The sequence below is a fragment of the Trachemys scripta genome, chromosome 16, assembly GCF_013100865.1.
Source record: "Trachemys scripta elegans isolate TJP31775 chromosome 16, CAS_Tse_1.0, whole genome shotgun sequence".
Classification (NCBI taxonomy): Eukaryota; Metazoa; Chordata; order Testudines; family Emydidae; genus Trachemys; species Trachemys scripta.
Window position 1 is genome coordinate 25,325,496 of NC_048313.1, and position 16,906 is coordinate 25,342,401.

Here is a 16,906-nt window from a genome sequence, read left to right on the forward strand (position 1 = left end):
CGGATAGTTCCCTCTAAGTTGCACTCTTGGGTGGCCGCACATGAGAGAATGAAGGGCCGCCCACCTAATTAGTGGAGTCGCGCAGGCATGGCTCCACTAATTATGTGCCTGGACCCTGGAGAAGATGCACATGTAAGGGGAGGTGGTGGCGGTGGGGGGAATAGAGGGTAAGTGGGAGGGGGCAGTGGTGTGAGAAGAGGGGGTGGGGGTAATTTGGGACGTGCGGGGCTGCGGCGGCCAGAGAAAGAGGCTCCACGGCTGCGGCTGCTGGGAGAGACCCCCTTCCTTCCCAGCTTCAGCTCTGTGGCTGCTGTGGCAGGGGAGAGAACGCCCCCTCCTTTCCAGCCCGAGCTCAGGGGCCGCTGCAGTGGGGGAGAGAAGGCACATCCATCGCATTAGAAAGGTTAAGACTACTGATATTAAAATATGAGTTGTGTGCTTTTATGTGTAGAACAAAAAAAGTTAATTATTATTCAGGGTTTTTTTAATATAGCACTTTTATCCAAAGCGCTTTACAATAGTTAGCTAACGGTACAAACAACATTTGGAAAGATCATTAAGTGGTCTGCCAAGACCCTCAGCAATTTTCGAGTGGTCCGCGGGGAAAAAAAGTTTGAGAGCCACTGCTCTAATTGATCAGCAATGTAACAACAAAACAATGTTAACCAGGATGACTTTAAGTGAGGAGTTACTGTATATGGGCTTACAAGGCAGTTGGGTGGCGGGGGTGGGGGGGGGAGACTTGGACCGTTCTGGGCACCACCAAAAATTATAGAATCCTGCCGCTCCTGAGTGGAGGAACAGAGCAGGGGAGAATCAGGCCATACCTGACTGCTGGTGAGGGTCACCGCGGTGAGGAAGAGCAGGTCCTCCAGGAAGAGGCAGAGGCAGAGCTGCAGGTGGAGGGAGGTGCTGACATTGCGGATGGAGCAACACAGGAGGAAGGTGAGGATGGCGAGGAGGAGGCACAGCAGGGAGAGGGTCAGTCCCACATAGGTGACGATGGTCAGTGGGTAACTCTCCTGTAACACAGCAAAGGGAGAACCACCAGTGACCCCAGACCCCTCGGCCCTGAGATCCTGAGGTTCCTTCCTACTTAGACTTTACACCAGAAAAGCCACCAATGGCTCAGGGTCCAGCCCTTTGAGCTGAGTCTGAGAGTGAGACACCTCCACTGTGGTGGGACCCATAAGGAGAGCGAAGCTGGGGAGACGGTCACAGCTGCAGGTGGTGTGAGTGCTCTTTGTGTGCAGAGCGGTGCAGCCAGCTGGAGACCAGGTGCCTTTCCCAGTGATGAATTTCCAGTGGATGCAGAGAGCCTCTTCCTTGGCTGTCTTTGCCTGGAAACACAATAACACCATCATCATCCTCATGAGATCACTGAGACAATGTTGTTTCTGTTATTGTGGGTCTATATCCCATGCAGTTAGAAACCCAAGGCCACGTAGTGCCCCATGGCTCTCCCCACGTGGCACCCAGTGCCTATGGGTCATTTTATGATGACGGTGGAGAGAGAATTCAGATCCCAGAGCTCTAAAAGCAAAGGCCCTGCTACCTGAGAGCCCTTGTTAGCTAGCAGCACTACAGGGCATGTGGCCCATGGCCGAGCCTTTCTCATTCCATCCAGCAGAGGGAAGTGGTACAACTGCCTCCCCCAGCTCATTTCTGTATCAAAGAAAGCACTGTTTCATGCTGATTCCCTGAACCCCATGAGCTATAGGAAGCTGCTTTCTCATTAGTCTGGATTGGGTGAGCCAGGCAGAGCTGTTACCCCAGAGCACTTTCCGCAATGAATCATAATCCAGTGTGACATAGTGCGAACCCTCATAACCTTCCCCACTAAAACAGCCCCAGTGCATCAGAAATAAGGAGGTATCTCCGATTTTCAGACCCAGTGGGAACCCAGAAAGGTAGCACAAGCCAAACGCTCAGCAGGTGCGCCCCCAACAGGGAGCAAAGTGAGGGAATCTCCACAGACCTCTATCATAAACATACAAATAAGGGTAGCATAAAATTTCTCCTGGGCAGCTGTACCATGTGCCATGTTCATTTTGAACCAGAAGTACAGACCTCAGGATTTTGGAAGGACACATTTTTTCTTTTGGATGCTTGAAAACCAGGGAGGTTTTGTTTTTTTTAAAGGACACTTTTTTTTTTTTAAGCTGAGAGGAGCTGGAGGTTTTTTTCTTTGCCTAAGGGCAGAGTAGTTAAGTTACAGCAAGGGAATTCACAAGCTGTTTTTTTTTTTTTTCCTAGCTCTCAGGCTAGGTTAGGCTAAGAGCAGGAAGGTTAGCAAAGATGACAGAAAGTGAGGTCCAGAAGAAACTGGAATTAGCCAGATTGGAAGCTGAAGAAAAACAGAAGGACCATGGAAGACAAATGGACTTAGAGCACTTGGAGTTGGAAGTGGAGGAAAGAAAAGAGGCAAAACGCTTGGAAATGGAAATGGAGGCAAAGTGCTTGGAGGCAGAGGCGAAACGCTTGGAGACGGAGTTAGAGCCGAAGTGCTTAGAGCTGGAAAGGGCTAAGCTGAGTCTACCAGATAACCGTAACAGTCCTTCTCCAGGTACCACTCCCTATTCCAAGAAATTCCCTACATACAAGGTAGGCGATGATACAGAGGCCTTCTTAGAAAATTTTGAAAGGGCCTGCCTTGGCTACAGCATCTCTACACACCAGTACATGGTGGAGCTGAGGCCGCAGCTCAGTGGACCCTTAGCAGAGGTGGCAGCTGAAATGTCTAAAGAACACATGAACAACTATGAACTTATTTTTAAAAAGGCCAGAATTAGAATGGGGCTAACACCCGAGCATGCCTGTCGGTGGTTCAGAACCCTAAAGTGGAAACCAAACGTGGCATTTTCTTGGCATGCCTACCACACTGTAAAAAATTGGGATGACTGGAAATCAGGAGCAAGTGTTAAATCTCTGGAAGATCTGTCTTTCCTAATGCAAATGGAGCAGTTCAAGGACTGGTCAGGAACGTGGACTTTTGCAATCTATGCTGATTATCCCATTCCCATGTGGCTGGGAGAAGACTTGACCAATCATGTGAAGCTAGCCAAGAGGGTGGGAATGGTCAACCGCAGCCAGGCTAAGCAAACCTTCACACCTAGCTCCGTTCCTGCGCCTTCTACAAGGGCCCCGTCTGTGTTACCAGAGACCCAGACTGAGGTGGTGGAACCGGATGCCCTGCCAATGACTGCAACAGCAATAGTGAATCCAGTCCCAAAGACCCAACCAGAACCAGTCCCAGAACTGGAACAGGCAGAGCAACCAGCACCAGAACCATTGCCAGCACTGAAACCAGTGCTTGTAACCCTGTCTGCAACTCCAACAGCAGAGGGCACCAGCGAGCCTGCACAGGCAGCCGAGCTAAACCTGCACAAGAGGCTTCAGACGGCGCCTGAAATCCAACATAGTGCACCAGTGGAGAGCAGTTCACAGTCAATGAAAACAAGCCCATCACCTACATTGCTTCCAGAGGGACTAAGCCCAAGTCCACAATCTAGTGGGGAACTGATATCTCCAGCATCAAGGGAACAGTTCCAAACCAAGCAGGAAGCAGATAAAAGCCTCCAGGCTAAGTACCAGGTAAAGCTCTTAAACTTAGCCCATGATCATCCTAGTGGCCATGCTGGGATGAACAGGACCAAAGACTGTATGGGAAGGTCATTCCACTGGGAGGGAATGGGCAAGGATGTTTCTACCTATGTCCGGTCTTGTGAGGTATGCCAAAGACGGGAAAACCCCAAGACCTAGTCAAAGCCCCTCTTCAGCCACTCCCCATCATTGAGCTTCCATTTCAGCGACTAGCTGTGGATATTCTGGGCCCTTTCCCTAAAAAGACACCCAGAGGAAAGCAGTACATCCTGACTTTCATGGATTTTTCCACACGATGGCAACACCAGGGCTAAAAGTGTGTGCCAGGCATTAATAGACATTTTTTCCAGGGTAGGTTGGCTCTCCGACATCCTTGCGGATTAGGAACTAATTTCCTGGCAGGGACCATGAAAAGTCTTTGGGAAGCTCATGGAGTGAACCACTTGGTTGCCACCCCTTACCACCATCAAACAAATGGCCTGGTGGCAGGGCTGGCTCCAGCTTTTTGGCCGCCTGATTCAAGGGGGGGTGAGGTTAACCCCACCTCCTTGCATCTACGTCGGTTCTACTACCTCCCCGGTAGTCAGGGCCGTATGGGCCAATGGCCAGAGTCCCTCTAAATCCTTTTCCCCTGGTGGTGAACTATCTTGTCACCCCAAAACAAGGGGGGGGTTAGAGACGCCCGGTAGGGGAGCCCCGACCCACCCACCTTCACCGGGCTCCAATGCAGGGCCCTGTCAGTGACGGCGTGATCCACCACGGGTCAGCGGGGAATCCTACCGCAACACGTTGCCTCAGAGTGGTGGGAGATACCACTCCCTTCCCTTCCCTGGGTCACTTCCTATCAGTTCTCTAATCGTAGCAGTCCCTGTGGCATCAGGGTCTCCAGGTTCTTCAGCACCTGATGCTCCCTGGGGTTCCAACAGCTGCCGGCCTCTGGTCCCAGTCCCCGGCTCCTCAGCTGTCCCTGGTAAGGGTCACAACTGCTCCAGGGCTGGAGCCTCTGCTGGGCATCCTCCTTTCTCAGCCGCCAGCCCTGACTGAGCAGCTTTGCAGGCTTTTATACTTGACTCCCGGTTGGAGCAACCAGCTACTGCATCAAACATCCACAACACTAGTGCTGCTGGGGCAGAACTGCTCTGGCGAGGGGACAGCGTTCCAGTTGCAGTGCGTGGTCTGTGTTGTGTGTGGACATGTAGCTCAGCCTATGCTGGGAGCCTCACTAGCCCTTGCATTCTGGGCTTGGCCTCCTGCATCAGCTCAGTGTTTTGGCTCAGACAGCCTCTGCAATGAGCCTGAGTTGAACTTCCCCAGGTTGGACATAGAACACTTCTGAAGAGCTTCCTCGTTCTCGTTAATCTAGTTCTGGGCATGACGCTACGCCCGAGTGGGTGGAAGTTCATCATATAGGGCCAGATCCTGAGTTGGTGTAAATGGGTGTGTTGACTCCAATGGAGCTTTGCCCATTTAACCAACTGGGGATCTGACCCCATTGACTCTAATGGAGCGATGCTGGTTTACACCAACTGGGGATCTGGCACATTGACCGACTGCTTCTTGAAGGTGACAGTTGCAGATTTGAGCTATAACCATAGCTGAGATACGGACAACACCTCACTGATAAGTAGCCACACTGTCATCTGGATGAAGGTCTGGGTTTTTATTAAGATATGTTACTTTCCAGAAAGTGTATTCCTGGGTTTAGGAGAGTATATAAGTGACCTAAGCTTTATATTTGTACTACCTTAGGATGAACAGTTACCAGGTTAATTAAAGACACCAAGACACTGAAATCTCAGTCCATTCTGATAGTAAGCAACTGCTCAGTATGGGCACTACATATGTTCTGTTGGGGCCAGGACTGAAATGGTGCTGGGCCCTCTGCACTGTGGTAAATTTCACCCATGAGGAATAAGTTACTTGGGGAAGCAAATGATTATGAGGTGCTGAGGCTGGGAGGTGTGGTGGGACAGCAGAAAGTGTGAGCAAGGCATGGTGGGAAGATAGCTCTTTCCTGTCTGCAAAACTTTTGGCTGATATGATGTCATGTAACAAGATGTACATCAGGTTGGCTTCCTGTGTTGTTTTTCTGAGATAAGGGATCTGCAAAGCTCAGAATCCTCAGTGCTTATCCTTTCCTGACAGCCTCTGAGTCCCCATGGAAAGCCAAGGTGACAGGAATCTGTCCAGTGAGTGTAATGAAGTCAGTGGGATGAATTCAGGGGTGGATTAGGAGAGTCCAGGATGGTTTAAGTCGATGTAACTTGCAATTACCTCTGGTCCCTCCAATACGAATGTTCAACCAAATGAGATGCTGTCCTGACAGTGAAACTCCCTTAGATTCCCCGGGCTAGATTCTCTGGTGTGTCTGTGCCAAGAGGAATTGTTCATAGAGTCTCAGATTTTAAGCCAAAAAGGATCATTAGATCATCAAGTCTCCTCTCCTGTGTAACACAGACCATAGAATTTCATCCAGTTACCCTGTATTGACCCCAGTAAGGGATGCTTGACTAAAGCATCATCCAGAGAGGCAGCCAGTCTGGATTTGAAGACTCAGGAGCTGGAGAATTCCCCTCTTGATCTTCATTTTGATACGCTAAACAGGTTGAGCTCTTTAAGTCTCTCACTGTCAGGCATTTTTTCAGCTCTTGAATAATTTTTGTAGCTCTTTTCTGCACCCTTTCCAATTGGTTAACATCCTTTTACAAATGTGGACCCCAGAACTGGAGGCAGTATTCCAGGTTGGGTCTCATCAATGCCATATGCAAAGGTGAAATCACCTCCCTGCTCCTACTCACTACTGGGATCACTGCTCAGTCCCTCACCTGTTGGTTGGGAGTGAGCTCCTGTGGTACTTACTCCTTGTGATGTGGCCAGCCTTGGAGCAGGAATTGTTTTACTGCCTGTTTGCTCCGTTTCTAGGTGCTGCTTTTTTTTTTATTATGTTAAACACATAGACAGACCACGGCCACCAGTTTTTATGTACTGCATGTTGGGTAATAACAGGAGAGGACTCCATGCTTGTAAAACTAAACTCCTTTTTTTATCAAGACAACTATTTTAGATGTGTGAGCACCATAGCTAGAATTCAAGCCATGTGCACACAGACTGACTTCCAGGTGCCTCCTCCAAACTCCTCCCCTCGGCAATCTATGTTCCTCCCTCCAAGTTCTATGTGTTTGCTAGAGAGTGTACGAGGTTCTGAGTGTCCCCTGGGAAACGCAGAGTTCCCTTCACTCAGAAGGAATTGAGGTTGCTCACCAGTGCCTCCTGGAGGTGATTGGCCCCTCTCAGGCTAGGGCTAGCCCTGGGCAAGTATAACAAAAAACAGATGTAAGCAGAGTCAGGATGAGCTCTACCTTGACATCTGGTGGTGAATTATGGCGAATGTGGAAAAGAACTTCAGGGGCTGATATTGTTTGCATAGGCACACCCACCCACCTAGCATGAGCCCACAGCAACCGAAAGTGGTTACTTTGGCTGGTGTGGGATCTCCAGTTTCTCTGTTATTGGGGCAGGAAGAATAAAGTGTTGTTACCCTGATTATGTGAATCAAGGCCAGTGGAACTGTTGTATGACAGAGGGACTCACCATTAACTAAGTAGCACTTGCTAGACAAGGGGCATGGGTTCCAAAACCCAGTGAATTGAGAGAGGCTGGGGATAGGTATTTGTGCCTGAGGGTATGGAACCCTCTTGCTTGCTCTCTCTCTTGGAGGGTCTGAAACACCAGTTGCACCATTGTCTCTCTCCACTGTTAAATAGCAGAGCTAATTTTAATTTCATTAAGAATCTAGTTACAGGCTGCTGAGCTGAATTCACTTTGGGCCAATGATGCACCAGCACTGGGGCTCCCCTACTGCAAGCTGAGGTCGCTGAGTGCGGTGTTAACTAGTGGGGGGCTTTGAAGATTTATTGCTAAGTGGCTGGCAGAGCTGAGCAGTTTGCAGGACTGGTGCAACCCATAGGATGGTGAGTGGAGCGGAGCGGAGCAGTTTGCGGGATGGCTGGAGTGGCTCATGGGACGGCTGGAGGAGCGGAATGGCTGGAGGAGTGGAGCGGCTCGTGGTGAAGGCTGCAGCAGAACCCCATGGAGAGGCAGGGCAATTGGCCTTGGACCACGTAAGGTGCCCCTTAATACCCCGTGTGCCCCTTTCTCCCCCCCATTTCCACCCAGGCTCGGGGGGCGGGGGGTAAGACTCTGCAGATAAACTTTTGAACTCTGGGGCTGCACTGACCAGGGACAGAGACTTTTGGGTTGTTGGACTTTTGGGTGATTTTTGGGTTGCTGGACTCAAGAGACTTTTGGAGTGTTGGACTTTTGGGACTTTGCGGGTGTGTTTTTTGCTCATGGTTTGTGTTATGAATCCTGTTTGTGGTGTTTTCCCAATTTAATGCTGATGTCGTTTACCTCATGTTATTAAACATTTTCTGCTACATTCAGACTCCGTGCTTGCGAGACGGGAAGTATTGCCTCTTAAAGGCGCCTGGGGGGTGGTATGTAATTGTCCCAGGTCACTGGGTGGGGGCTTGAGCCGGTTTTGCATTGCGTTATTGAAACGGAACCCCTAGATACTGAACCCGGCCCTTGTTGCTGCCAACTCAGATGGGCAGAACGGTTACACAGATGTGACTCTTCTTGCATCACTTCACAACCCTTTTGATTCAGGAGCTTTCGGGAGAGTGAGACCATGATCTCAGCAAAGTCAATGGAAATCAGAAGTGTCCACAGTGAGAGGAGAAAGGGGCCCAATGTGATGCTGTGTCCATTTGGCACCTGATGATAGCAGACACCATCCTTGGTGATGGGGCAAAGCAAGGGCCCCTCAGGTCCCCATCCCTGTTCTCCAGCCCCACAGAGACTCCTGACCTGAGGGGTTGGTTCATGATAGACTGGAGGGATCTCTGCTCTGACCAGGGTCATTCATCAACATGGATTTCATCCCGTCACACCCTGCAGTCCCCCTCCCTCCAACTGCAGCAGCAGAAAGAGGCTGACACCTGCCCGGGAGCCCAGGATCCTGAATCCCAAAGCCGTGTCCCCCCAGGCATCCTGCCTCCTGCAAAAACCCTCGGCACTGGCTCCGCCTCCCCTGGCTTCCCAGCGGGTTTCACCGTCTCCAGTTCAGGGGAAAGCCCCTCTGGGTCCTTTAGAACTGACTTCTCAGGGCCCCGGACACCTGGGTTCCATGTCCCAGGTCAGTGCAGCTGGGCTTTAAAGGTGAATGTTTTTGTGCTTGGAAATGACCGGAGTCCCCTCATGTGTGCAGACCCTTCGCCAAGTGCCACAATGTCACTGGAAGTTCCCACTGTGCCTCTGTAGACGGATAAAAGCCTGATCCCGCGGAAGGGAATTTCATGGATGCGAATGAGAAAACCTGTCAGGGCGAGGACCTCCCATCCCTCCCTGCGCCTGGCTGCCCTTGGTTAACTTTTTTGTTTGTTTGATTTGCTGAAAAATTCTGTGGGAATAACCCCATTTTTGGACCAGTTCTGCTCTGCTCCCGCCCAAGGTCTCACTGACAGTTTTATCCCTTTTCTCATTGCAGATATTGACAAGTGTCAACAAAATGACTCCCTCTGTGAACCGCATGGGAGATGCATCAACACTCCTGGGAATGACACTTATAAATGTCACTTGGGATTTGGGAGGAATCACAAGGATATTTTCTAACTATGCATAGGTAGGATGGATGGGACCATTTAACAATGATCCCACCACTCATGTCCTCAAGGTGAGGAGAGATACCAGAGTCCACTTGGCAGTTTCTAGGCAGCCTGATAGCAAAGTCCTGGGATGGAGAGCTCATTCTGGGGTATGGGCTGATGTCCCCCTCTCGTGTCTGTCCACCAGCAGTATAACAACCTACTGCTGCTGCTAGCTAATGAAACTACTCCTTTAACTTACATGGTCAAGGCCTGCGCTGTGGTGCTGAAAGTCTGGGATCAAAACACTGCTGATGACAACTCCATGGTCAGTGATTCAAAACAGCTTCTCAATGGGGCGTCTCTCATTTCCCTTCCCAGATTTTAATGAATGCAGCAGATCCCCAGCCATCTGTGGGCCTGGAGCCCGATGCATCAACACCATCGCGGGGTCACTGGTGTGAGTGCCCAACTGGTCGCATCCCTTCCACCAGGGTCGGGACCTGGGTACAGAACAAAACCACATGTGAAGGTCAGTTCTCCCCCAGCGGGCAGAGGTGTCTGTATCCAGCAGGGGTAGATGGAAACACATCAAGAGGTCTATGAAGCTGACTTGCAGGCGTGGTAGGAGGATGGGGTAAGAATTAGTCTCTCCCGCCCTCCCAGACAGGGTGCTCTCTAGCGCTGATGCGCAGGCTCAAGGCCACCAGCTCCCCTGTGTTTGTCGGCGGTATGCCTTAAATTCCTCTGGTCACCTTGTGAAACACTGTGAGCTGCTGAAAGGAGGCAGAAACCCAGGGTCACGTGAGGGACCAAAGGAACAGGAGCAGGGAAAGGGAGATAGGGGAGTGTCAATGGAGGGAGAGAAAGGCAAGGGGAGAGGGGGAGGAAGGGAGAGGAGTTTTGCAGCAGGCACTTACTAGACTATAGTAGCTATTGGGAGCACAGGACTGGCATGCAGACAGAGGGCAGCCTTCACGGTTGGGAAGATAAGGGGATTTTCCCCCCTAATGTGATCTGCTGCTCTAATGTCTGCGCCTCTCTTTCCATTGCTCCAATGCCCATCTTTAACTGCAGCCCTGAGTTTGCAGGAGTCATAGAGAGATGCAGGAACTTCTCTCTGCAGGTACCTTTGAACTGATGATTCATTTGTTGGGTGTTTTGTTCAGTGTTTCTACCAATACTATGGAAATGTCTGGACTAAAAGCTTTGGTGTTTGTATTACGGCAGTGCCTAGAAGCACCAGCCAGGATCAGCTCCCCATTGTGCTAGGCCCTCCCAAAGACTGAGTCACAGACACTTCTTCTCCTCGAGCGCATGCAAACCAAATAGAGGAAGGAGGATTACCCTTGCTTTGCTTAAGAGGAAACTGAGGTGCAGAGAGATTATGGGATCTACCCAGGGGAACCCAGAGTCAACAGCAGAGCCAGGAGCTGGACCCAGATCTCCTGAGTCCCAGTCCTGTGCCTTACCCACAAAGCCATTGTCCTTCAGCATGGGCCGGACCCAACATCAGAAACTTCAGAGTTAAAAAAGGAACCTCACAAAACTGTTGTAATTATTTTTAAAAAAACAGGAAGCACCAGAAACCCAGTGAATTCAGAACTACGCCTAAACTAAAAGAAAACTACTTGTCTGAAAGGTCAGAAATGCACAGTTCAGGCACCAACAACCTTAGCTCTGCCCTTCCCGTGATGCCAAATCACCAATCGTGCCTTTTTGTTTGTACCTTTCATAGCTGGGGCACAATCCTGAAAAGTGGCAGTGAGGAGACATCTGCCTCAGTGCTGGGTTGCCCTCTGGTGCTTGCAGAAGTCACCCATTGTGCTGGGTCTCTCTGCAGGGAGAGATGAGCAGCAGCTGCTGCGAGGTTTACTCTTTCATGAATTCAACTGTAGAGATTTTGACATCCATGTGCGGAGACGGGAGTGAGGCGTTATCATTGCAGATGAGAGGGTCTGCCCTGGGTGTGCCCCAGAGCCCATTGGATGCACCCCACAGCCCAGTGCCCCCTTAGCTCATGTCGGGGTCTCACAGCAGGAGGATGTGTAGATAGATACTCGTCAGAAAATATCAATGCCGTCCACTGGGGATGTGTGCGTGCACACTCCAGTGGGGAGTGCACATTTGAGTGAAGCACCCCGAGCTGGGAAAGGCCAATCTGACCCCCAATGTCCCTAAGCGATGTCACTGTCCCCACATGAGATGTGGCGCTCCGGCCCTAGACTCCTCACTCACAAGGTGTGTGTTTCCCCATCACTAGGAAGCAACTCCCCCTTTCGACTCCCTCCTGAACAGCAGCTCCCTCTGGGCCGGTGCCAGCGAGGGAGAGGTGGCATCGGCTGTGACGCTCCTGCTGACGACGCTGGCCACTGCGCTCCGGTCTCCAGGGACGAAGACTCAGAACGGGAGGACAGGATCTATAGCTGAGGAGGCCGTGTGGCTCTCAGCTGCTGTGGGATAGAAGATTATACAGTGCATTCAATACAGACACAGAACAGCACTGCCCCCTGCCCCAGGAATTATAATCCAGCCCAGCCAGTGCCCTGAGGAGTTTCAGCAAATACCAGAGGTTTTAAATGCAGTATTGCACCCTGCCCCTAGGGGCAGCCATGCTGAGCCAGGCACTTCTCCCCCCATTCTGCCTCCTCCCCAAACTCCACACTCCACCAGCTGGGTGAGTGCAAAGGGGATGCAGAACCCCCAGGGAGACACAGCCAGAATGTGGGGAAGGGATACAGGGAGATGGGCCAAGGGGAGGCAGAGAGGGGGAGCTCCAAACCATCCCCTTCCCCAACAGGGAAGAACCCCAAAGACCTTCACACCCCAGGCAGAGTGGGAGAGGGGCAAGGATCTGGACCAGAATGGGCGGATTCCCGGGGAAGTGGTTTCACAGTGGGAAGCTCTGTCACTTCCCCCCTCCCAGGTACTGAGACTTGGCTCGTCACAGGGAACTGCAGTGCGGACAGCGAGGCCGTCAGGCTGAGAGCTCAGGAGGAGACGATGGACATTCACTGTGATACAGTCACCATGGCAACTGCACAAGGTACCATCCAGGGGATGGAGATGCCCAGGGACCAAACTGCAGCACAGAGTGATTCCCAGGCACCAAACCCCAGTCCTGGTTCTATCTTTGCTCTGTCCCCAGGATCCCCAGGCCAGGACCCTCGTCTCTGGCTCCAGCACTAGTATGGACCTTGCTGACTGAGCCAGTGGTTCTCAGGCTGTCGGCCATGGGACTGTGCAGACACCTTCATTTCTGGTTGTCTCACAGAGGTGGGGGCTCAGAGGAGAGATGGCTCAGCAGAGGGGCTCTGTGGTATGAAGTGGGCCCAGAGAATGGAAAGGGGAGGGAATTCTTAGCCCAGCTAAACCCCCAGGCTGGAGATGAGCATCTCCCTGGGTGGGAACCAAAATAACATTTTCCCTCAACTCCCACATTCAGGCTGATATGACTTAACTGAGTTTGTCTCCATGCAGGGCCGGCTCCAGGCACCAGCCGGGCAAGCTGGTGCTTGGGGTGGCAGACTGTACAAGGCGGCATTCCGCCCAATCCTAGGGCGGCACGGCCACTTTTTTGTTGTTGTTGTTTTGTTCCGCTCCAGTCGCCCTGTAGGGGGTGGCGCAGAGGAGGGGAGCGCCCTGCAGGAAGCCCGGCAGGGCAGCCCGCGTCCTTCCCTCCCAGCCGACCAGAGCGACGCAGAGCCCTCCCGGCAGGCGGACAAAGGACAACCAAGGAAGAGGCTCTCTGCATCCACTGGAAACTCTTCGCTGGGAAAGACACCTGGTCTCCAGCCGGGTGCACCGCTCTGCACACAAACAGCACTCACACCACCTTCTCCCTAGCTTCGCTCTCCTTATGGGTCCCACCGCAGTGGAGGTGTCTCACTCTCAGACTCAACTCAAAGGGCTGGACCCTGAGCCATTGGTGGCTTTGCCGGGGTAATGTCTGAGTAGGAACCTCAGGATCTCAGGGCCAAGGGGGCTGGGCTGGACTCACTGGTGATTCTCCCTTTGCTGTGTTACAGGAGAGTTACCCACTGACCATCATCACCTACGTGGGACTGACCCTCTCCCTGCTGTGCCTCCTCCTCGCCATCCTCACCTTCCTCCTGTGCCGCTCCATCCACAACATCAGCACCTCCCTCCACCTGCAGCTCTGCCTCTGCTTCTTCCTGGCCAACCTGCTCTTCCTCACCACGGTGACCTGCACCCGCAGTTGGGTACAGCCTGATTCTCCCCTGCTCTGTTCCTCCATTCACAGCAGGGCTGGGGTGTGTAGCTTTGAACCCCTTTGTTCTTCCTGGATTCTGAGCTGTGCAGGACACGGGGAGGTTCCTGAGGGGGGATGTTTCCATCCCCTGTTAGGCCCCTTTACACTGGGCACAGTGGCCTCAGTCTCCCCATCCCCAGGAGTGTAGCCAGTTCTATCCCTATGTCACAGGAGAGGAATTGAGGCATAGGGAGACTAAGTGACTTGCCCACTATCACCCAGGGAATCTGTGGCAGGGCTGGGAACAGAACCAGGATCCCCTGAGACCTGCTCCCCTGCTCTAACCACTAATCTCTGCTCCTTTCCTGCATCAGCAATGTGCAGCCGCAGGACCCTCCATGGACCGAGGAACCTGCCATCTCTGGCTCACGGAGTGCTATAACTGGATGTGCTAACAAGAATCCTGGTGTGACCCCCAGCAGGTCTCCCCCTTACACAGCATTTCCCTTCCCTGCCACCCTGTCCCTGCACTGAGATAACGTGCATCTTCTTCCTCCCTGCCTGTAGCTGCCAGTTCAGCCTGGAGAAAGGCTTTCATTGGAGTTTCCTGGGTCCACTCTGTGCCATAATCCTGGTGGGTACCTCACAGACTCACAGGGCTCCATTCTCCTCTCACCTCTGCAACCCCACTGATTTCAGAGCAGCCAGGAGGAGAACATGGCCCATAAAACACAGTGAAAGACTGTTAGGTCCCACATGGCTCATCTGCTTTGGCTAGTCCTGGGATTAGTCCCTGTGCTGTATCCCCAGGCCAGAGCCTTTACTCAGGCACAGCTGCCACAGAAACCAGTGGGAGCTCACCTTGAGGACAGCAAGAGTTTGGTCTAGTCCAGTTACTGACCCAAGGAATGAGGAAGGGAAGGGCTGCACCATGCAATGTTTGATGGGGGAAAGGCCCTACATTGGGTGGAGTGAAGATGACAAAGTCCATGCAGTTTATTCCCCAGGTCCTGGGGATGGGGAGATTAGTTACAGCCTGAAAGTGGCAGGGAAGAGCCTAAAGATAGGCACTGGAAACTCTGACTCAGATCCTGCTCTCAGTTACACTGGTGTAAACTGACCCCAATGGAGGCGGGAGTCACTTCATTTTTAACTCTGAGCAGAATCTGGCCTCTGTGATCCCATTGATCCATCTCAGCCCTGGCTGTGCCAACAGCTCCATGCATGGGGAGGGACTGAGAGCTGCCAGAGGACATTACAGGAGAGGGGACGAGTGGTCCCTGGTTCTGCAGTGTTTGGATCGGTCCCCTGGGATCATTCTCTGCCTCAGATGGAGTCATCGGCCCCAGATGAAACGTTTTACAGGAAATATTTCCCGCTGCTTCCACAGATAAATGTGACGTTCTTTGCCCTGACCCTGTGGATCTTGAGAAACAGACTCTCCTCCCTCAGCACAGATGTGTCCACTCTCAAAGACCACCGTTGCAAAGGCAACAAAGCAATCCTGGAGGGTCAGATGCCTTGGTTTGGAAGGTCCTTGGCCTGCGGAGGGAGTGAGAAATTGCAGGAGGGGAACAGCATATCTAGGATCCATGGGAACGAATTCCCAGTGTGTTTGTATTGACAGTAACCCTGTCCCACACAGGAAAGCAGGGGTCGGTAGCTCCATCCCACTCGGCCCAGATCCTCCTACCCAATTGCTCTCCATAGGGCTATTGTAACGGGATCTCTCCATCTGCCTTTATCCAGGTTACTGACCTTTAAAGCAATCGCCCAGCTCTTCATTCTGGGCTGCACATGGAGCCTTGGTCTCCTCCAAGTCGGCCCAGCAGTCACGGTCATGGTGTATTTATTCACCATCGCTCACCTGGNGGTCATGGTGTATTTATTCACCATCGTCAACAGCCTGCAGGGAGCCTTCATCTTCCTGGTGCACTGTCTCCTCAATCGCCAGGTAATGCCCACAGCCCGTCAGCGCCCACCCAGCACCTTCACCGGCCTCGCGGTGGCCATGTCTGATCTTCTCAGCGTTAGTTTCATAGTGCAGTGACTGTGTCCCTCACTCTCCAGGTGAGAGAGGAGTACAGGAGATGGATCAAGGGATTCCGAACGTCCAGCACGAAATCTCAGACATCCGATCTATCCATGTCTGCTGTCCGCACCATCAGCACCAAGACGGCTAGAGGTCCTCTGCTCTGTTCCAGTACCAGCCTGTGAAACAGTCATCTCTAGCTGGGTCTCATTACTGCTATAATGGTGCTTTGTCCCCTGAGCGAGCCAGGATTTGTTATAAGCCAGCTGGGAATGTCATTAAGAGTGTTAGTCAATCCCATCCTGATTGAGGGGTATCCTACATGTCTTACGCACCAGCACCGAATGCTCCTTTCCTAGCAGCTCCACATTCCCTCCCCTTGTCTCCACTGAGATCTCTGGTGGTCACTGATTGTCGACTGTGTGGGTGTTGCTGGCACTTGCAATGTAATGATCTGGACATATTGGATCAGGATTGTTTCCTGGGACTGAAACCTTGTCAGTCCAGATGGACCAGGCCCAGTGAGCAGTCAGCACTTCGAGGAATATCCTTTAGGTCCTTTACTCTTATTAAGTAAGGATCCGGGAGCTTCGGTTTTTGCCACCAATTTGTACATGATGCTCACAGGTGCTTCAGACCCCATTATGTTGCTGCTTTTCTTTCCAGAAATGAAGAACATGGAGGAAAAGGGCAGATTCTTGTGTCTGACACACCTCCCTGCTCCAGTCCAGCAGCAGACACTGAAGCCTTTGCATGGAAGACAAAATTCCTGCTTTATTGAAAACAGCTGATAGCTGCTACTTGTTGGTTTATCTGTGTATGAGGTGGGAGCTGGGGAAGAGAGAGGACTCTGTCTCTGCTGAGCATGATAAGCCCTCTTAGAACCCCACCAGAAGCTGGACCAGTCCACATTTCTGACAGGAGGTGCATGTGAGGGAACAGACAATTCCCTGGAGTGTTAGTAGCAGGTACAGATGGAGCACGTTCACCATCATTATCAGCTAATATGTCAGAGGTGTTAGTCATGTAAAAGGAGAGATATTTTGTTGGAGGCAGGAGGACAGTTTTATCCACAGGTCAGTTAAAGCAGGATGCACAGCTCCTGAGCTTGGAGGAAATCCATGAACCCGTTAAGTTTGAATCTGATGAGGACGTCTGGTGAGGAGGCAGAACCTGGATCCACCACGAGGATGAGGCATGGCGCCAGGAGCACGTTTGCAATTGGGGAACCTTTTGCCCTTCACACGGATTGGCTCGGAGTCTTGGTTAGTCTTAACACACCCTCTCCACACCCAGAATCCATGGGGTGTCTGTGTGTATTTCAATATCATGCACTGCATACCCCTTCCACATATGGGGCAGCTGTGGCAGAGCCAAGAACAGACCGCAGATCTGCCATCCCACTCCACAGTC

The 16,906-nt window shown here is 51.9% G+C and overlaps 1 long non-coding RNA gene across 1 annotated transcript; it reads left to right on the top strand.

The window, feature by feature from the left end:
- The first annotated feature begins 10,315 nt into the window (after positions 1-10,315).
- Positions 10,316-12,905, top strand: LOC117888480. Its single transcript, XR_004648338.1, has 3 exons — positions 10,316-10,374; positions 11,512-12,294; positions 12,854-12,905. It is a non-coding gene; the product is annotated as an uncharacterized LOC117888480 (long non-coding RNA).
- The last annotated feature ends 4,001 nt before the right edge of the window (positions 12,906-16,906 follow it).